General features: G+C 41.1%; 2 long non-coding RNA genes across 2 annotated transcripts; both read left to right on the forward strand.

Moving 5' to 3' along the window:
• The first annotated feature begins 910 nt into the window (after nt 1-910).
• LOC121896475 lies at nt 911-1,259 on the forward strand. Its single transcript, XR_006096009.1, has 2 exons — nt 911-1,015; nt 1,100-1,259. It is a non-coding gene; the product is annotated as an uncharacterized LOC121896475 (long non-coding RNA).
• A 19,546-nt stretch (nt 1,260-20,805) lies between these two features.
• LOC121895535 lies at nt 20,806-22,133 on the forward strand. Its single transcript, XR_006095798.1, has 2 exons — nt 20,806-21,177; nt 21,741-22,133. It is a non-coding gene; the product is annotated as an uncharacterized LOC121895535 (long non-coding RNA).
• The last annotated feature ends 295 nt before the right edge of the window (nt 22,134-22,428 follow it).

The following is a 22,428-nucleotide window of genomic DNA, read 5'->3' on the forward strand; positions in this document are numbered from 1 at the left end:
ATTTGTATCAAGAATCGATACAGTTGAATAGACCCTATTGATTAGGCTCTCTCATGTTTATTTTCTCAATTTCCAACTGGACCAGCATATGAAAGAACAATGATGACTGGCTACCTGGCCTCAAAAGGAAGCCGAGCATCAGAGGGGTGCATTGGTCATGTCCTCATTATAAACCAGCCATATCATGCAGATTGGTATCATGTAGGTGTTATTAAAGGCTAATAGATTGCTTGTGTTTTAGATTACTGTGACAATACCCTGAGGAAAGTAATTGTCCTTGCTTATTTATTCATCAGAGATCAAGAAACTTAAATCCAGTGCCATACATTGCAGAGTACATGGGTAACAAATTGTAGCACATTGTCCAAAATGAGAAACTGGTAATGTTTGGGGTGCCCCATGTCCTTTCTGTTGATGGTTTCTCCAGCAAAACTGTCAGCCACTCCACCATGCAGGTGAAAAACTTATTTAAAATAAACAATCACAAACAGTACAAATTGTTTGGTGAGGTAGATGAGGCAATAAAACCATGTAAAAAGGAATGCTCAGCAAAAACCTATGTTTTGAATACCCCTCACCCACTGTAAGCTTGTAGGAAATGTACTGAGCATATGGATGGACAATTCAGAAGTGGATCATGCTTTTCGAAGTTTCTATGGAAATTTGAAAAACTATTGGCATCCATTGTAACAAAAAATCCTTACAAACATTTTGTCATGACCCCTCCTGCCTGTGATGCCTGCTTGTTTTATGTATGTGAGTGTGTTTTTGTTATTTTCAGCCTTTAGTTTGAGTGAGGTGTGCTTGGTGTGTTTTGGTTTGGTCTATCTGTTTGCTTGTTCCCTTCCCCCTTTGTCCTCTCTCTCTCTCTCTCTCTCTCTCTCTCTCTCTCTCTCTCTGCGCACCTGCCTGTTATCTGCAGTCAGCACACCTGTCTGCCATCAAGTTATCTCCTCTTCACTACAAGAAACCTACACCAACAGCCAGTCAGTGCCAGATTGTTGTGCCATACACGGTTTGTTTGCCTGTCTGCCTTACCTATCTGTCAGTTTGTCTGCCTGTGAACTTGAAGATTTACACCTGTTCTCCTTGTCTCCAGGAATATCTGTCTGCCTACTCACCTCACCTGCCAGCTCTCATTCTCAGGATACCCTCTGCCAAGCCTTCTTCCCTGGATACCCTTCTCAGCCAATACCCTGGCCTGTCTTCATCTCACTGTACCTGTTAATTGTCTAAATAAAATACTTTTTTTTCACCTACCTGCCGGTCAAGCCTTTGGGTTCTGCCTGAGATTCGTGACACATTTACAAACTACCTTTCAAGCTCACAAGGTCTTTGATACCAAAACATAGGTTTTCACAGGAGTATTCCTTTAAATTTTGTAATGTTTCTTTGTCAAAAATGTTATTTAATAACAGAATGACAGAAGCAGATCCATATATATACTCTTATAGCACTTGTCACTTAGTTCACCCTTTCAACAAGTAGTAGTTTTTCAGATTCAGTAGGAACTGTTTCAGTGGTTTAATATCATGAAGACACATTCATTTTTTCAGATAAAGGTTGTTGGGACGTGCAGGAAAGCGTTTGGTTATTAGCAATAATTTGTAATTATCATAGATAATTATGAATTAATATTAATCAATAATTCAGGGACCAACTGTTGGATCTGTAAGGAGCACAGTGGATTACTTGCAATAATTACCAATTATCAATGATAATTAATCAATTATAACAATTAATAGAATTATTAATATGAATTAACAAATACAGGGTACCACCCGGAAACCGGGACCAATAACCAAACAAGGTAGTCTCATAAAAGGAGTTCATCTAGAATGTTAATATCTGAGAGATATCAACATTCAAGGGTGAACAAAGAAGGATGGATTCAAGCTCTGACTCCTTCAATCAGCCACTTTTAACAATATGTTAGACACAATAATGACGAAAGAACTTCTCTTTAAAGATATAATAGTGTTTATTAAACTTAGCAAAATTAACAAAGTTAACAAATGCGTCATTCAATAAACAACTATTCTAAAATCTAATTCTACCAAACAAAACACAACAGCTATGTACAGGGTTGAACACATGCAGGGGAATGCATGTGTGTGTGTGTGTCAATGTATGTGAGTGGGTGTAAGTGTGTGTGTGCCAAGATGGCGACGGGGCCTGACGTGATGACGTCGTCGGTCTGCGATGCGGACGTGACTCTGGGAGGAAGTCATGTCACACGAGACCCGAATGGTGAAAGTATGGCGGTGTCTCGGTTAGACAATAGCAAGATGGCGCCGCCTGGTGGTCGGCATCTTGCACTCACCCAATTCTGTGAAAAGCACACGTGTCTGATGGCAGATAAGGAACGACAAAGAAAAGCTTTGTCCGACATTATCTGACCATCAGATGTGCAAAAACATGTTGGTGCGTGTATGTGTGTGTGTGTGCACACATGTATGTGTTAGTCAAAAGAGAAGGAAGAAGGAGAGAAAGCGGTTCCTTTGTCCACAGATAGCACAGTCAGCACACGTATGGACGGCAGTCTGTAACGCATGTTGTCTGGTTTCTGATCGACAAAGCAACTTACTTTCTCACTCACGATGGCACAAACACAACGGTAGTCCCGGGCAGGACAAACACAAAACAGTCTAGTTTGGTGAACACAACTAAACAGGCAGCAAACTTAAAATACTAAGCAGGAAAAATGGATTCGGCGGTCCGTCAACCTACACAACAAGAAACAATAGCAATAAAGCTAAAAAGCTAAATGCTAAACAACAGCACTGATGCTGAAATGAACACACAACTAACACTGCCTCTGCCCAGACTTATGCCTCTTACTTGATCGCTTCAGAGGGCAAGCAGGGTGTGTGTGAAGTCTGTCTTTCTGTCCGGTTCTGTCCTCCTTGGCCTTGCAGCCAATTTTCCCCAGTGGCCACTCGTGGTATTGCAGCAAAAAATCCCCCTGCAAACAACGTTAATTATGACTCTTTCTATTATGAACTTTTGCTCCATGGAGGTTTTAGGTTTGTAAAACTTTCCTTGAGCCGAGAAAAGCGATTTAAAAATCCATGACATCATCATAATGTAAAGTCTATGGGCCGGGGGAAAAGACTACTGTGCATATTCAGTGGGCCGCACAATGCAGAAGCAAACCCAGAAGCTAGAAACTTTTTTTTGGCATATGCACCAGGCAAGCAAGTCTGAAAAACTGAATATTATTGCTCTGATAATTTAGAAGAAGTAAGGTATGATGTTTGATGTTACTGTGTGTGTAGTTATATTGAGATACCTTGTATGATGAAAGTGATGGATAAGTTCATTTATAACTAAAAGTTAAAACATCATAATTCATGGGTTAACAGCTAAAATTCATGTTGATTAAATTCATGTTTAAAAGGTTGATTAAAAATGTATAAAATGTGGGAAATACTTACATTGAGATAAAAAAAACAACAACAACTGTACAGTTAAAAGAGAGAATTCATTTAATCATTATTGTGCTACAGTAATGTGTGGAGAATTATTATATTACTATGGCCATTAGAGAAAAGTAGTGACGTCATGAAAATAACAGTCCCGTCTTCATGCAGGTTGGGTTTTTTTGAGAACTAGAGAACTGGATCTGGATTCTCCCTGTGGATGGGAGATGGCGAGCCCCCAGTGAGATCTCTTCTTAACCTAAGGAGTGAGGAACCGAGACCTGAGAAGAGGACCTGGTATCTTTTTTTTGCTTCCACTCAAGTATCAGTGTGATAGGACCACCACACATCCGACTACTTGAATTTTTCCCCCTGACTTGACATAAAACATTGACTTGAGCGCGCTGACTGATATGGCAAAGACATTAAAGGGACATTACACTCTAAGTTCTGCTGAAAGACTGTGAAATCTTGAGATATTGATGATAATTGCACTGCATTTTATGTTCATGTTTTATAACTTGGTACAGTAAACTTACCTGAAACGTTCCTGGTGGCTCCATTTACCTGTTTTGTCTGCCATTCCCTTTTCAACCCTCCCATTACGAAATGTTTCATCATAGGATAAAGGTGATGACTCAGAACAACTTTGTGTTGATTTGCAGTGACTCTTCTCTCTGAGTGGACAAGTGGACCCAAACCATGCCAGCAAAATGCCCCCCACAGCATAACAGAGCCACCAGATCCCCTCACTGTAGGGGTCAAGCATTCAGACCTGGCCCAGCTTTTCCTTGAATTTGTCAAGCGTCTGTATGTATATAGGATGATATGAATAAATTCATAATGAGCATAGATTAAAACAGCAATTGGCCATATGTTATACAACTATGTATCTTTATTCAAAACATGAGACATTATCAGTGAGTGATCTTTGGGAAAGTGTTGACCTGTTTGATGAACCTTCAACACTGTAGTTGGCATTTTGGAAGCTAGATGGCGCTGGAACGTGCTTGTTGGCGACATGACTTTTGTTAAATCCCAAAACTGCGATGAATCAGGTGTCTCTGGCCGGGTGCGGTGGCGCGCGCCTGTAATCCAAGTTACCGGGAGGCTGAGGCTAGAGGATGGCTTGAGCTCAGGAGCTCTGAACTGCAGCGGACTATGTGGATCGGGTGTCGGCACTAAGTTGGGTATGGATATGGTGCTCCTGGGGGAGCTCGGGACCACCAGGTGGTCTGAGGAGGGGTGCACCGGCCCAGGTGGGAAACGGAGCAGGTCAAAGCCCCCGTGCCGCTCAGTAGTTGGATGGCGCCTGTGAATAGACGCTGTAGTGCAGCCTGAGCGATACAGCGGGACCCAGTCTTTTTACACTCTGCACACTTTACAACAAACAGCTGTGACAGCTTCATGTTCCAGGAAGAAACCTCAGAAAGCAATGCTGCTTAGTCTGGCCCACACTGCCTCCATCTGGAGAAGAGGAGCACTTACTATCAATCGCACCAATCAATGCAGCACCACAGACACACATCACTATAACACTAAAACCAGCATATATTGTGTTATAACTATTTTGTTGTATACTATAACACAAGTTTTTACGGTGGTGGAAGAAGTAAGCAAAGTATTATCTTCCGGCCTAATACACAGCTCCCACAATACCATCACACATAACACAGAGGGCTTTGGGGTGAGAAATGTCCATTACAATTGACATCAGAACACATAATTGCTCCTTTGCTGAGATATACATCACTCAGGAGGACATGAGTTTTCCCATAGTATGACAAGACATCCTCATGATCCAATATTAACTCTATGACAATTTTTTCCTAAGTTACACCGTTTACAGATCATACAGCCTAGTAACATTACTGACACAATTTGGGAATGATTTCAAGTTGATTACTTGTGTAAAAGGAATATTTACAAGAACCTGCTGGTTTCATGTAATATTTTGTACATTATATGCTAATTGTCTGCTAACAATGTGCACACTGCACGTGGTGACAGGAATTTCAGTGTCTCCTGCGACCGAAATTCAAATCTTACCTCCAAAGCATATTTGGCATACTGTATAAATGTGGGTGCTGTCTGTTAATATTCGGTGTGCTCGGGCTGTATAGTCATATTTAGGGAAGTGTATATATGTTTTTATCTTGGGAAGAAGAGTTTTCTTCGGAGCTCTTGGCTCATTAAACTGCCTGCTGCTTATGAGAGGAGCTGTTGTGATTGGCATCAATCAAGCTTCCCTTAACTCCACCTGTTGTTGTGAGAAATATTCTATTTATCAATGAATTTGAGTTTCAGATGTTTATTTTACTCTTTCATTTCATCTTATGTTCGTCGTGACGGCTATGTGACATCAAAGAGGATGTCCATATTGATGTGTCATCAGTTGTCAGTTGACAGCAGTGCTTATCTGACGTCATCAATGACAGCGTCAAGGCTTGGAACCGAGTTTATAAATAGGACCCCCTCCTGCCATCAATCTCCATTCCACACTCCCTCACAGGAGACGTGGAGGCTCTGATGCACCGCGGCAGCATGCGGCAGCCGTCGCCTCGGTCCGCAGCCGAGGGGAGTCCTCGATAGCCGCCAGGTGTCATGCATGGCTGAGCTCGAGCTCGCGGTCCACCGCTTAGCTCGAGCTCGCGGTGCACAGCTGAGCTCAAGCTCGCGATGCATGACACCGGGGGGCCCTGCCAGTGCATAGATCTGGCCTAGTCTGTCGTGCTGGTATGGGAGGCTCAGGCAGCCTGGTTGCTTCAGAGCCTGTATATATTGCTGCTTCTTTTTTTCTTTCTTTTCTTTTCTTTTCTTTTCTATCCTCTTGCTTTCTTTCTTCACTGCATGCATACATTTATCTACATTTATGTATATTTATGTACGTGAATGTACATTTATGTATATTTATGTACGTCCATGTATATTTATGTACTTTTATGTATATTTATATAGGTTAATATATATTTATGTACGTTTATGTACATCTGCGCTGCGCGGGGCGCAATTGACTGAGATGACTGCCTGCAGACATGTCCCGAACAGGACTAAATCCAGGACAAGTTGTAACAGGCAAACAGTGTAGGTGTTAAAGTACTTGTAACCCAGTAGAGAATTGGGTCCAATTATATCTTTATTTTTCTATAGTTTCCTTATTTATCTGATTTTCATTTGTTAATCAATCTGTCAATGACTTATTTTCCACACACAGTCCTTATTTGTCATATCAACTAGAGCAAACTTATGATTGGTTAGAGGGAGTTAAGTCCCACCCTCTCTTTACGCAGAAGTCAGTGAGTTGCAGTGCGGGTAAAACAGCAGCGGTCGGAGTGGATGAGAAATAGAGAGTTAGAAGAGCGATTATTAACATATCCATGAGATAAAATAGTATTGTGAAGACGTCAGAGGTGTGCGAGGGTCCGTGAGCCAGGAGTAGTAGTACTTTTGGCATTATCGTCTTGGTGAGTTGCCGAGCTAATTAGCGCCAGCGCATGCTAAGTGTATTAGCCACACTGTGAGTTGATGTGTGAGGTGGCAGAAAACGTGTCTGTGCTCCATAAACGCTTGAACTTGGCTTATCACTGCTGCTCACTGTTTCTGTTAACTATCTTAAGAGTTAAAAACTGAATATTATTGCTCTGATAATTTAGAAGAAGTAAGGTATGATGTTTATTTTGATAGTGTGTGTGTAGTTATATTGAGATACCTTGTATGATGAAACTGATGGATAAGTTCATTTATAACTAAAAGTTAAAACATCATAATTCATGGGTTAACAGCTAAAATTCATGTTGATTAAATTCATGTTTAAAAGGTTGATTAAAAATGTATAAAAAGGTTGAAAAAAATGTATAAAATGTGGGAAATACTTACATTGAGATAAAAAAACAACAACAACTGTACAGTTAAAAGAGAGAATTCATTTAATCATTATTGTGCTACAGTAATGTGTGGAGAATTATTATATTACTATGGCTATTAGAGAAAAGTAGTGACGTCATGAAAATAACAGTCCCGTCTTCATGCAGGCTGGGTTTTTTTGAGAACAAGAGAACTGGATCTATCCTCTTGCTTTCTTTCTTCACTGCATGCATACATTTAAGTACATTTATGTATATTTATGTACGTGAATGTACATTTATGTATATTTATGTACGTCCATGTATATTTATATACGTGAATATATATTTATGTACGTTTATGTACATCTGCGCTGCGCGGGGCGCAATTGACTGAGATGACTGCCTGCAGACATGTCCCGAACAGGACTAAATCCAGGACAAGTTGTAACAGGCAAACAGTGTAGGTGTTAAAGTACTTGTAAACCCCCTGGGTTTTTTTGAGAACAAGAGAACTGGATCTGGATTCTCCCTGTGGATGGGAGATGGCGAGCCCCCAGTGAGATCTCTTCTTAACCTAAGGAGTGAGGAACCGAGACCTGAGAAGAGGACCTGGTATCTTTTTTTGCTTCCACTCAAGTATCAGTGTGGTAGGACCACCACACATCCGACTACTTGAATTTTTCCCCCTGACTTGACATAAAACATTGACTTGAGCGCGCTGACTGATATGGCAAAGACATTAAAGGGACATTACACTCTAAGTTCTGCTGAAAGACTGTGAAATCTTGAGATATTGATGATAATTGCACTGCATTTTATGTTCATGTTTTATAACTTGGTACAGTAAACTTACCTGAAACGTTCCTGGTGGCTCCATTTACCTGTTTTGTCTGCCATTCCCTTTTCAACCCTCCCATTACGAAATGTTTCATCATAGGATAAAGGTGATGACTCAGAACAACTTTGTGTTGATTTGCAGTGACTCTTCCCTCTGAGTGGACAAGTGGACCCAAACCATGCCAGCAAAATGCCCCCCACAGCATAACAGAGCCACCAGATCCCCTCACTGTAGGGGTCAAGCATTCAGACCTGGCCCAGCTTTTCCTTGAATTTGTCAAGCGTCTGTATGTATATAGGATGATATGAATAAATTCATAATGAGCATAGATTAAAACAGCAATTGGCCATATGTTATACAACTATGTATCTTTATTCAAAACATGAGACATTATCAGTGAGTGATCTTTGGGAAAGTGTTGACCTGTTTGATGAACCTTCAACACTGTAGTTGGCATTTTGGAAGCTAGATGGCGCTGGAACGTGCTTGTTGGCGACATGACTTTTGTTAAATCCCAAAACTGCGATGAATCAGGTGTCTCTGGCCGGGTGCGGTGGCGCGCGCCTGTAATCCAAGTTACCGGGAGGCTGAGGCTGGAGGATGGCTTGAGCTCAGGAGCTCTGAACTGCAGCGGACTATGTGGATCGGGTGTCGGCACTAAGTTGGGTATGGATATGGTGCTCCTGGGGAAGCTCGGGACCACCAGGTGGTCTGAGGAGGGGTGCACCGGCCCAGGTCGGAAACGGACCAGGTCAAAGCCCCCGTGCCGCTCAGTAGTTGGATGGCGCCTGTGAATAGACGCTGTAGTGCAGCCTGAGCGATACAGCGGGACCCAGTCTTTTTACACTCTGCACACTTTACAACAAACAGCTGTGACAGCTTCATGTTCCAGGAAGAAACCTCAGAAAGCAATGCTGCTTAGTCTGGCCCACACTGCCTCCATCTGGAGAAGAGGAGCACTTACTATCAATCGCACCAATCAATGCAGCACCACAGACACACATCACTATAACACTAAAACTAGCCTATATTGTGTTATAACTATTTTGTTGTATACTATAACACAAGTTTTTACGGTGGTGGAAGAAGTAAGCAAAGTATTATCTTCCGGCCTAATACACAGCTCCCACAATACCATCACACATAGCACAGAGGGCTTTGGGGTGAGAAATGTCCATTACAATTGACATCAGAACACATAATTGCTCCTTTGCTGAGATATACATCACTCAGGAGGACATGAGTTTTCCCATAGTATGACAAGACATCCTCATGATCCAATATTAACTCTATGACAATTTTTTCCTAAGTTACACCGTTTACAGATCATACAGCCTAGTAACATTACTGACACAATTTGGGAATGATTTCAAGTTGATTACTTGTGTAAAAGGAATATTTACAAGAACCTGCTGGTTTCATGTAATATTTTGTATATATTATATGCTAATTGTCTGCTAACAATGTGCACACTGCACGTGGTGACAGGAATTTCAGTGTCTCCTGCGACCGAAATTCAAATCTTACCTCCAAAGCATATTTGGCATACTGTATAAATGTGGGTGCTGTGTGTTAATATTCGGTGTGCTCGGGCTGTATAGTCATATTTAGGGAAGTGTATATATTTTTTTATCTTGGGAAGAAGAGTTTTCTCCAGAGCTCTTGGCTCATTAAACTGCCTGCTGCTTATGAGAGGAGCTGTTGTGATTGGCATCAATCAAGCTTCCCTTAACTCCACCTGTTGTTGTGAGAAATATTCTATTTATCAATGAATTTGAGTTTCAGATGTTTATTTTACTCTTTCATTTCATCTTATGTTGGTCGTGACGGCTATGTGACATCACAGAGGATGTCCATATTGATGTGTCATCAGTTGTCAGTTGACAGCAGTGCTTATTTGACGTCATCAATGACAGCGTCAAGGCTTGGAACCGAGTTTATAAATAGGACCCCCTCCTGCCATCAATCTCCATTCCACACTCCCTCACAGGAGACGTGGAGGCTCTGATGCACCGCGGCAGCATGCGGCAGCCGTCGCCTCGGTCCGCAGCCGAGGGGAGTCCTCGATAGCCACCAGGTGTCATGCATGGCTGAGCTCGAGCTCGCGGTCCACCGCTTAGCTCGAGCTCGCGGTGCACAGCTGAGCTCAAGCTCGCGATGCATGACACCGGGGGGCCCTGCCAGTGCATAGATCTGGCCTAGTCTGTCGTGCTGGTATGGGAGGCTCAGGCAGCCTGGTTGCTTCAGAGCCTGTATATATTGCTGCTTCTTTTTTTCTTTCTTTTCTTTTCTTTTCTTTTCTATCCTCTTGCTTTCTTTCTTCACTGCATGCATACATTTATCTACATTTATGTATATTTATGTACGTGAATGTACATTTATGTATATTTATGTACTTCCATGTATATTTATGTACTTTTATGTATATTTATATAGGTTAATATATATTTATGTACGTTTATGTACATGTGCGCTGCGCGGGGCGCAATTGACTGAGATGACTGCCTGCAGACATGTCCCGAACAGGACTAAATCCAGGACAAGTTGTAACAGGCAAACAGTGTAGGTGTTAAAGTACTTGTAACCCAGTAGAGAATTGGGTCCAATTATATCTTTATTTTTCTATAGTTTCCTTATTTATCTGATTTTCATTTGTTAATCAATCTGTCAATGACTTATTTTACACACACAGTCCTTATTTGTCATATCAACTAGAGCAAACTTATGATTGGTTAGAGGGAGTTAAGTCCCACCCTCTCTTTACGCAGAAGTCAGTGAGTTGCAGTGCGGGTAAAACAGCAGCGGTCGGAGTGGATGAGAAATAGAGAGTTAGAACAGCGATTATTAACATATCCATGAGATAAAATAGTCTTGTGAAGACGTCAGAGGTGTGCGAGGGTCCGTGAGCCAGGAGTAGTAGTACTTTTGGCATTATCGTCTTGGTGAGTTGCCGAGCTAATTAGCGCCAGCGCATGCTAAGTGTATTAGCCACGCTGTGAGTTGATGTGTGAGGTGGCAGAAAACGTGTCTGTGCTCCATAAACGCTTGAACTTGGCTTATCACTGCTGCTCACTGTTTCTGTTAACTATCTTAAGAGTTAAAAACTGAATATTATTGCTCTGATAATTTAGAAGAAGTAAGGTATGATGTTTATTTTGATAGTGTGTGTGTAGTTATATTGAGATACCTTGTATGATGAAACTGATGGATAAGTTCATTTATAACTAAAAGTTAAAACATCATAATTCATGGGTTAACAGCTAAAATTCATGTTGATTAAATTCATGTTTAAAAGGTTGATTAAAAATGTATAAAAAGGTTGAAAAAAATGTATAAAATGTGGGAAATACTTACATTGAGATAAAAAACAACAACAACTGTACAGTTAAAAGAGAGAATTCATTTAATCATTATTGTGCTACAGTAATGTGTGGAGAATTATTATATTACTATGGCCATTAGAGAAAAGTAGTGACGTCATGAAAATAACAGTCCTGTCTTCATGCAGGCTGGGTTTTTTTGAGAACTAGAGAACTGGATCTGGATTCTCCCTGTGGATGGGAGATGGCGAGCCCCCAGTGAGATCTCTTCTTAACCTAAGGAGTGAGGAACCGAGACCTGAGAAGAGGACCTGGTATCTTTTTTTGCTTCCACTCAAGTATCAGTGTGGTAGGACCACCACACATCCGACTACTTGAATTTTTCCCCCTGACTTGACATAAAACATTGACTTGAGCGCGCTGACTGATATGGCAAAGACATTAAAGGGACATTACACTCATGGACACTTTCAATTCAAGTTCTGCTGAAAGACTGTGAAATCTTGGGATATTGATGATAATTGCACTGCATTTTATGTTCATGTTTTATAACTTGGTACAGTAAACTTACCTGAAACGTTCCTGGTGGCTCCATTTACCTGTTTTGTCTGCCATTCCCTTTTCAACCCTCCCATTACGAACCTAGCCCCTGGTCCATATATTCTTTATTCTTTACCCTGTAGCACCTAGTGGGTTACATACTCAATAACAGGTGGTGTGCCATTGACAAGTTAAAGAGTGATGTGGCGAAAATCTCAATCAAGTGCGCCCTGCGTGTGTGTTCTCATGTTATGTTATTGTCACCATTGACCGTTATGTCTAGACAGTCTAAGGCAGTTATAGCAACCAGCTCGAAACTCGACTCCCCCCACCGTCCTCCTCCCCCCTCTTTCACTGGCTTCTTCTTAATGCTTCACTCAAAACAAGATAAACCAAACACATAACAATGCAGACACTCAACCTGGTAACGTGGAATGTACGTGGCTTTCGTACACGGACTAAAAGAATCAAAATCATCAATCATCTCATAAAATTAAAGGCTGATATATGCTTTATGCAAGAAACCCACCTTACAAACTCTGAATTACAATATATTAGACTCAAACAATATGATAAAATATTCTCATCCACACTCAACACAAAACAAAGAGGAGTTTCGATCTTAGTCAATAAAAACATCCCATTCATCCATAACTCATCCATCACTGACCCACAAGGAAGATTCATCATTGTTAATGCATCTATTAGTCAGACAACATACACATTCGCAAACATTTACGGCCCTAACAATGATGACCCATCCTTTTTCCATAATTTTTTCTCCTCACTATACAACTCAGCAAACATCATAATAGCCGGAGATTTCAACACTGTTATCAATCCTACAACCGATCGCTCTAGCACACCCGGTAACACAAGAACCTGGCACTCAACTGAAGTTATTAAACAATACATGAAGGAACTTGGACTTGGCGATAGTTGGAGAATGAAAAACCCATCATCCAGACAATATTCATATTTTTCCTCTCTCCATCAGTCTTCCTCCAGAATTGACTTCTTTCTTGTAAGTAATTCACTCTCCCAGCACATCCAAGGAAACACAATCCATCCAATCATAATCAGTGATCACGCTCCAGTTTCCTTATCAATAAAAACTCAAACACATATCAAGTCTCCCACAAGATGGCGTTTCAATACATCACTCTTGGAGGATCCAGATTTCATCACATTAATTCAGAAAGAGTGGGCATCCTTTCTGGAGATGAATGACTCTCCAGAGATCTCAGCATCACTCTTATGGGAAACAGGAAAAACAGTCATCAGAGGAATAATCATTTCATATTCATCACATAAGAAACGACAGCAACAGGAACAAGAAACTAGCTTAAACTAGACAAAAATCAAACACCTAACACACCAACTAACCAGCAATCCCTGTGAACAAAAACAAAATGAATTAGCTCAACTTAAAACCCAATTGGAAAGCATCATATACAAGAAAACACAATTCATTATCCAACAGCTCAAATATGAAAACTTTCAGTACAATAATGAATCAAGTAAATATTTGGCTAATCTATTACAACTCAAAAAAGAAAAAGCAACAATCCCATCCATACTCAATTCCACAGATACAGTCACACATAATCCGCAAGAAATCAATGACATATTTCATAAATTTTATAGCAACCTCTACTCCTCAAATCACAAACCCAGTCAATCAGAAATAGACACTTTTTTAAGTAATCTGGACCTACCAACCGTACCATCAGATTTAGCCCACCTTTTAGATTCACCACTCAGCCTCGAAGAATTACATAAAGCTCTACTCAAAATGCCAAACAATAAATCACCTGGACCAGACGGTTTTCCTGCAGAATTCTACAAACATTTCTGGAATATATTATCACCACTATTCTTCAGAGTATCTACAGAAATTAAAACTACCTCCATTATACCCACCCACATGAACACCGCCGTAATGACATTACTCTTAAAACCCAATAAGGACCCAACCCACCCCTCCAGTTATCGCCCCCTATCACTAATTAACACAGACCTCAAAATCATTACAAAAACATTGGCAACCAGAATAGAAACGGTCATTCCACTTATAATCCATCCCGACCAACCAGGCTTCATCAAGAATAGACATGCTTCAGACAATATCCGTCGACTTTTTAATTTGATCAATACATCACAGCAAAAACACAACAAAACCGTAATTGTATCACTGGACGCAGAAAAAGCATTCAACAGAGTAAACTGGACTTTTCTATTTTCCACCCTCCACAGGTTTGGCTTCGGAGAGTCATTCATCCACTGGATTAAAACACTATACACTTCACCTAGGGCCACAGTTACCACAAACGGGATCACTTCACCAAGCTTCACACTCCACCAGGGAACCAGACATGGATGTCCACTCTCTCCATCTCTATTTGCAGTTTTCATTGAACCACTCGCCACAGCCATACGACAAAACAATAAAATCAAAGGAATACAATATACTAATTCAGAACATAAGCTTAGCTTATATGCAGATGATTTATTACTACACCTACAAGATCCTTTCACATCATTACAAGAAACATTCAAAATAATCAACAACTTCTCCTCAATCTCACACTATAAAATAAACTGGAACAAATCCACTATTCTACCTTTGACCGCAAATGCCTGGGATTCTGCAGCCCAAGATCCCTCTCTCCCACTCCACACTGGTAATATCAAATACTTAGGCATTAATATTTCCTCCAGGCTGTCAGAGTTGTTTAACCTCAACTACACCCCTCTGCTGAAAAACATAGAAGATGATTTTAAACGCTGGACCAAGTTACCACTTACTCTTATTGGACGCATTGCAACAATTAAAATGAAAACCCTTCCACAAATCAACTACCTATTTTCATTACTCCCCATTACCCCCACTGACAACTGGTTTCAAACTTTAAATTCTTTAACAACTCAATTCTACTGGAACCAAGAATCTCACTTTCAACCTTACAGAGCACAAAATCACAGGGCGGCCTAGAAGCACCAAACTTCCTTCATTACTTCTTATCAAATCGACTACAATATTTATTCAAATGGATCCATAAAGATAATTACAGTACACCATGGTTACAGATAGAACAAAATCAATGTAAAACCACCTCACTCACAGACATCCCATTCCTACCACAATCAATCAAGAAACAAGACTACTACAAGAACATCACAATCTCCTCAACTCTGACAGCCTGGTGGAAAGCCCACAAAATCACCAAATCATCACTGGCACCATGTAGGTTCACCCCGATTTGGTACAATCCGGATTTCCAACTGTACAACACTTCTGTTCACTTTCCATCATGGCACCAAAAAGGAATCACTGACCTCCACCACTTATTTGAAAATAACCAGTTCATATCATTCAATACACTTATCCAGAGGTATGGGGTTGGGAGAGACCAATTCCTCCAATATCAACAACTAAAATCTATTATTAAATCCAAAATCAACATATCCAATAACACATTACAACCTTCCAAATTAAGCGAAGACATCCTCAAAATTAAAAACCCCAAATGAATAATTTCAAAAATTTACAAACTTCTTTCATTGACAGACACCTCCATAACACTCCCAACCTCAAAATGGGAAAAGGACCTGGCTCTATCTCCCAACCCCGATTTCTGGATACAAATCAATAAAAACATCTTCTCCATGACTACCAATACAAATTTACAACTAATACAATATAAAACCATCCACAGAATACACATCACTCAAGGAAAAATGTTTAAAATGGGATTGATCGATACAGATATCTGTTCACAATGCACCTTGGGTCACATAGATGACTATTTTCATGCCACTTGGTCTTGCCAATTATTGTTGTTTAGAAACTAAATATCTATATTATTCTTATTATTATTATTCTTATTATTATTATTATTATTATTATTATTATTATTATTATTATTATTATTGCTATCACTAATATAGTCATTTATGCCACATACTATGAATTATACAATTATTATTATCACTACTATTGTTATTCCAGATATGATCAACTACACTATTATTATTATGGTTGTTGCTGTTGATGTTATCATTATTATCATATTCATTATTATTTTATAATCATTATTATTATTATTACTGCTGTTGTTCTAGTCCTTGAGTGTTGTGGCGGTAGAGGTAGAGGCAGTCGTAAGTCCGGGTAAAGTCTTATTTGCAGGGCGGTGGGGGGTGGAGCCATGCGGGGCGTGGTGCAGGGGGGGCGCCTACCTCTCCCGACTCCTTCGCCTCCGGTGGTATGGCCGCGGTCCTTGGCGAGAACGGCGGGAGGTAACTGGCTGTGGGACCTCTACCCCTACCTCTCTTATAGCAAAAAAAAAAAATCTATGGTCACCTTCCACTGGACAAACTCTCTCCCAAAGGGTCTGAGAGTGGTCCAGCTGGACTAGGTTTGGACCATCTCCAAAACAGAACGGCAAACAAACAAACAACAAGAGACAGAGAAGGGGAAAAGGGGAAAGAAGCAAAACATACAAATACTACAAGAGGAATACCCCTTAGCTGGTCTCAGCTGGTCTGGTCTTTGGGCTCTGTATGTTTGGCTCCACCCCCCATAGCCATATTAAATTAATTTAATTAATATAAACTCAAATAGAAATAAATTGATATAAATTAATATAAATAGCTAATTATTTAACCCTTTTCACTGTTATTGTGGCTGCCTCTGCCGCTACCGCCGTCACAGTACACTATCAAACAAGACTATTATCATTATTACATTATATTGCTGTATTATTATTATCGTTATTATTATAATAATTATTGACGCTCTCACTTTTTCTTTCTCCCCCTCCTCTCTCTCTCTTCTTCTCTCACTTTCATTCACTCACCCCCCCTTCCCCTTTCCCACAATCAACCCATATTGCTTAGTTGCTTTCTACATTTTACTATGTTTTTCATTGTAATATGATGTTGTCATTGCTGTTGTTTGTCATTATTTTTGTTTGTTTGTCTATTTGCTTGATTTGTCTTTTATTTATTTACTTTTCCTTCCCACTATGTCTTGTCAACAATATCACCAATAAAGAAAAATAAATAAATAAAAAAAAAAAAAGTGCGCCCTGCGCAGTGCGTCGGGACGTGCCCAGTGCACTTTAGTGGATTCATGGAAATCTCGCCGGGCGCACCTGAACCGCAACTGGACAACCTGTGGAGAAAAAAAGAAGCGGATGAAAGAAGGAAATAGCAAATATTCAGGCTCTGAAACTCCCATGGAGCCAGAGCCTCCCGTACCAGCAGTGATTAAACAGAGTTGGCCAGGTCTGTGCCCAGGTGTCACCGACAGATTAAACTCAGCGGCTTCACCTGGAGGTAACGAGAAGCATCGAGGAGACTCCTCGTTAACAGCCAGATGACTGGAGGAGTTCCTGTTCACAACCTAAGGTCTGAGCCTTGATGGCGTTATGGATGACGTCAAATGACCACTGCTGTCAACTGAGAACTGATGACACATCAATATGGACATCCTTTGTGTTTGTTTTATTGAATGTTTGTGGTGACGTCATCTATCATGCCAGGGCTATGTGACACCACAGAGGATGTCCATAATGATGTCCCATCAGTTCTCAGTTGACAGCAGTGCTTATTTGACGTCATGAATGACAGCTTGAAGGCTTTGACCCGAGTTTGTAAATAGGACCCCCTCCTGCCATCAATCTCCATTCCACACACCCTGACAGGAGACGTGGAGGCTCTGATGCACTGCAGCACCATGGCAGCCCACGCCTGGGCCCACGTCTGCAGCTGAGGGGAGTCCTCGATAGCCACCAGGTGTCATGCATGGCTGAGCTCAAGCTGGCGGTGCATGACGCTTTGGGGCCCTGCCAGTGCATAGACCTGGCCCAGTCTGTCGTGCTGGTATGGGAGGCCCTGGGTGCTTCAGAGCCTGTATATATGCCGCTTCTTTTTTTTTTTTTTTTTAATTTTATTTCTTCACTGCATGCATACATTTATGTACGTTTATGTATATTTATGTATGTGTACATTTGAGGCACTGCGCGGGGCGCACTTGACTGACATTTTGAATGAAAAGAAAAAAATCACAACTTTTTATTTATTTGTTTATTTTTTATAAAAGTCAGTTATACCATTCTTCAAAATGATACTCCCTCATTTGTTGTTTTGATGGTGGTGGAGAGCGCTGTCTAACACGTCAGTCCAAAAGTTCTCATAGGTGTTGAATTTGGGTTGAGATCTGGTCACTGCGAGGGCCATAGTATAGACTATGACTCACATCATTTTCATACTCATCAAAACATTCAGTGAACCCTTTTGAACATATAAATTGGGGCATTGTCATCCTGAAAGAGACCACTCACATCAGGATAGAAATGTTTCATCATAGGATAAAGGTGATGACTCAGAACAACTTTGTGTTGATTTGCAGTGACTCTTCCCTCTGAGTAGACAAGTGGACCCAAACCATGCCAGCAAAATGCCCCCCACAGCATAACAGAGCCACCAGATCCCCTCACTGTAGGGGTCAAGCATTCAGACCTGGACCAGCTTTCCCTTGAATTTGTCAAGCGTCTGTATGTATATAGGATGATATGAATAAATTCCTAATGAGCATAGATTAAAACAGCAATTGGCCATATGTTATACAACTATGTATCTTTATTCAAAAGATGAGACATTATCAGTGAGTGATCTTTGGGAAAGTGTTGACCTGTTTGATGAACCTTCAACACTGTAGTTGGCATTTTGGAAGCTAGATGGCGCTGGAACGTGCTTGTTGGCGACATGACTTTTGTTAAATCCCAAAACTGCGATGAATCAGGTGTCTCTGGCCGGGTGCGGTGGCGCGCGCCTGTAATCCAAGTTACTGGGAGGCTGAGGCTGGAGGATGGCTTGAGCTCAGGAGCTCTGAACTGCAGCGGACTATGTGGATGGGGTGTCGGCACTAAGTTGGGTATGGATATGGTGCTCCTGGGGGAGCTCGGGACCACCAGGTGGTCTGAGGAGGGGTGCACCGGCCCAGGTCGGAAACGGAGCAGGTCAAAGCCCCCGTGCCGCTCAGTAGTTGGATGGCGCCTGTGAATAGACGCTGTAGTGCAGCCTGAGCGATACAGCGGGACCCAGTCTTTTTACACTCTGCACACTTTACAACAAACAGCTGTGACAGCTTCATGTTCCAGGAAGAAACCTCAGAAAGCAATGCTGCTTAGTCTGGCCCACACTGCCTCCATCTGGAGAAGAGGAGCACTTACTATCAATCGCACCAATCAATGCAGCACCACAGACACACATCACTATAACACTAAAACTAGCCTATATTGTGTTATAACTATTTTGTTGTATACTATAACACAAGTTTTTACGGTGGTGGAAGAAGTAAGCAAAGTATTATCTTCCGGCCTCATACACAGCTCCCACAATAGCATCACACATAACACAGAGGGCTTTGGGGTGAGAAATGTCCATTACAATTGACATCAGAACACATAATTGCTCCTTTGCTGAGATATACATCACTCAGGAGGACATCAGTTTTCCCATAGTATGACAAGACATCCTCATGATCCAATATTAACTCTATGACAATTTTTTCCTAAGTTACACCGTTTACAGATCATACAGCCTAGTAACATTACTGACACAATTTGGGAATGATTTAAAGTTGATTACTTGTGTAAAAGGAATATTTACAAGAACCTGCTGGTTTCATGTAATATTTTGTACATTATATGCTAATTGTCTGCTAACAATGTGCACACTGCACGTGGTGACAGGAATTTCAGTGTCTCCTGCGACCGAAATTCAAATCTTACCTCCAAAGCATATTTGGCATACTGTATAAATGTGGGTGCTGTCTGTTAATATTCGGTGTGCTCGGGCTGTATAGTCATATTTAGGGAAGTGTATATTTTTTTTTATCTTGGGAAGAAGAGTTTTCTCCGGAGCTCTTGGCTCATTAAACTGCCTGCTGCTTATGAGAGGAGCTGTTGTGATTGGCATCAATCAAGCTTCCCTTAACTCCACCTGTTGTTGTGAGAAATATTCTATTTATCAATGAATTTGAGTTTCAGATGTTTATTTTACTCTTTCATTTCATCTTATGTTGGTCGTGACGGCTATGTGACATCACAGAGGATGTCCATGTTGATGTGTCATCAGTTGTCAGTTGACAGCAGTGCTTATTTGACGTCATCAATGACAGCGTCAAGGCTTGGAACCGAGTTTATAAATAGGACCCCCTCCTGCCATCAATCTCCATTCCACACTCCCTCACAGGAGACGTGGAGGCTCTGATGCACCGCAGCAGCATGCGGCAGCCGTCGCCTCGGTCCGCAGCCGAGGGGAGTCCTCGATAGCCGCCAGGTGTCATGCATGGCTGAGCTCGAGCTCGCGGTCCACCGCTTAGCTCGAGCTCGCGGTGCACAGCTGAGCTCAAGCTCGCGATGCATGACACCGGGGGGCCCTGCCAGTGCATAGATCTGGCCTAGTCTGTCGTGCTGGTATGGGAGGCTCAGGCAGCCTGGTTGCTTCAGAGCCTGTATATATTGCTGCTTCTTTTTTTCTTTCTTTTCTTTTCTTTTCTTTTCTATCCTCTTGCTCTCTTTCTTCACTGCATGCATACATTCATCTACATTTATGTATATTTATGTACGTGAATGTACATTTATGTATATTTATGTACGTCCATGTATATTTATGTACTTTTATGTATATTTATATACGTTAATATATATTTATGTACGTTTATGTACATGTGCGCTGCGCGGGGCGCAATTGACTGAGATGACTGCCTGCAGACATGTCCCGAACAGGACTAAATCCAGGACAAGTTGTAACAGGCAAACAGTGTACGTGTTAAAGTACTTGTAACCCAGTAGAGAATTGGGTCCAATTATATCTTTATTTTTCTATAGTTTCCTTATTTATCTGATTTTCATTTGTTAATCAATCTGTCAATGACTTATTTTCCACACACAGTCCTTATTTGTCATATCAACTAGAGCAAACTTATGATTGGTTAGAGGGAGTTAAGTCCCACCCTCTCTTTACGCAGAAGTCAGTGAGTTGCAGTGCGGGTAAAACAGCAGCGGTCGGAGTGGATGAGAAATAGAGTTAGAACAGCGATTATTAACATATCCATGAGATAAAATAGTCTTGTGAAGACGTCAGAGGTGTGCGAGGGTCCGTGAGCCAGGAGTAGTAGTACTTTTGGCATTATCGTCTTGGTGAGTTGCCGAGCTAATTAGCGCCAGCGCATGCTAAGTGTATTAGCCACACTGTGAGTTGATGTGTGAGGTGGCAGAAAACGTGTCTGTGCTCCATAAACGCTTGAACTTGGCTTATCACTGCTGCTCACTGTTTCTGTTAACTATCTTAAGAGTTAAAAACTGAATATTATTGCTCTGATAATTTAGAAGAAGTAAGGTATGATGTTTATTTTGATACTGTGTGTGTAGTTATATTGAGTACCTTGTATGATGAAAGTGATGGATAAGTTCATTTATAACTAAAAGTTAAAACATCATAATTCATGGGTTAACAGCTAAAATTCATGTTGATTAAATTCATGTTTAAAAGGTTGATTAAAAATGTATAAAAAGGTTGAAAAAAATGTATAAAATGTGGGAAATACTTACATTGAGATAAAAACAACAACAACTGTACAGTTAAAAGAGAGAATTCATTTAATCATTATTGTGCCACAGTAATGTGTGGAGAATTATTATATTACTATGGCCATAGAGAAAAGTAGTGACGTCATGAAAATAACAGTCCTGTCTTCATGCAGGCTGGGTTTTTTTGAGAACAAGAGAACTGGATCTGGATTCTCCCTGTGGATGGGAGATGGCGAGCCCCCAGTGAGATCTCTTCTTAACCTAAGGAGTGAGGAACCGAGACCTGAGAAGAGGACCTGGTATCTTTTTTTGCTTCCACTCAAGTATCAGTGTGGTAGGACCACCACACATCCGACTACTTGAATTTTTCCCCCTGACTTGACATAAAACATTGACTTGAGCGCGCTGACTGATATGGCAAAGACATTAAAGGGACATTACACTCATGGACACTTTCAATTCAAGTTCTGCTGAAAGACTGTGAAATCTTGAGATATTGATGATAATTGCACTGCATTTTATGTTCATATTTTATAACTTGGTACAGTAAACTTACCTGAAACGTTCCTGGTGGCTCCATTTACCTGTTTTGTCTGCCATTCCCTTTTCAACCCTCCCATTACGAACCTAGCCCCTGGTCCATATATTCTTTATTCTTTACCCTGTAGCACCTAGTGGGTTACATACTCAATAACAGGTGGTGTGCCATTGACAAATTAAAGAGTGATGTGGCGAAAATCTCAATCAAGTGCGCCCTGCACAGTGCGTCGGGACGTGCCCAGCGCACTTTAGTGGATTGATGGAAATCTGGCCGGGCGCACCTGAACCGCAACTGGACAACTGGACAACCTGTGGAGAAAA

Source organism: Thunnus maccoyii, chromosome 4 (assembly GCF_910596095.1).
Source record: "Thunnus maccoyii chromosome 4, fThuMac1.1, whole genome shotgun sequence".
Classification (NCBI taxonomy): domain Eukaryota; kingdom Metazoa; phylum Chordata; class Actinopteri; order Scombriformes; family Scombridae; genus Thunnus; species Thunnus maccoyii.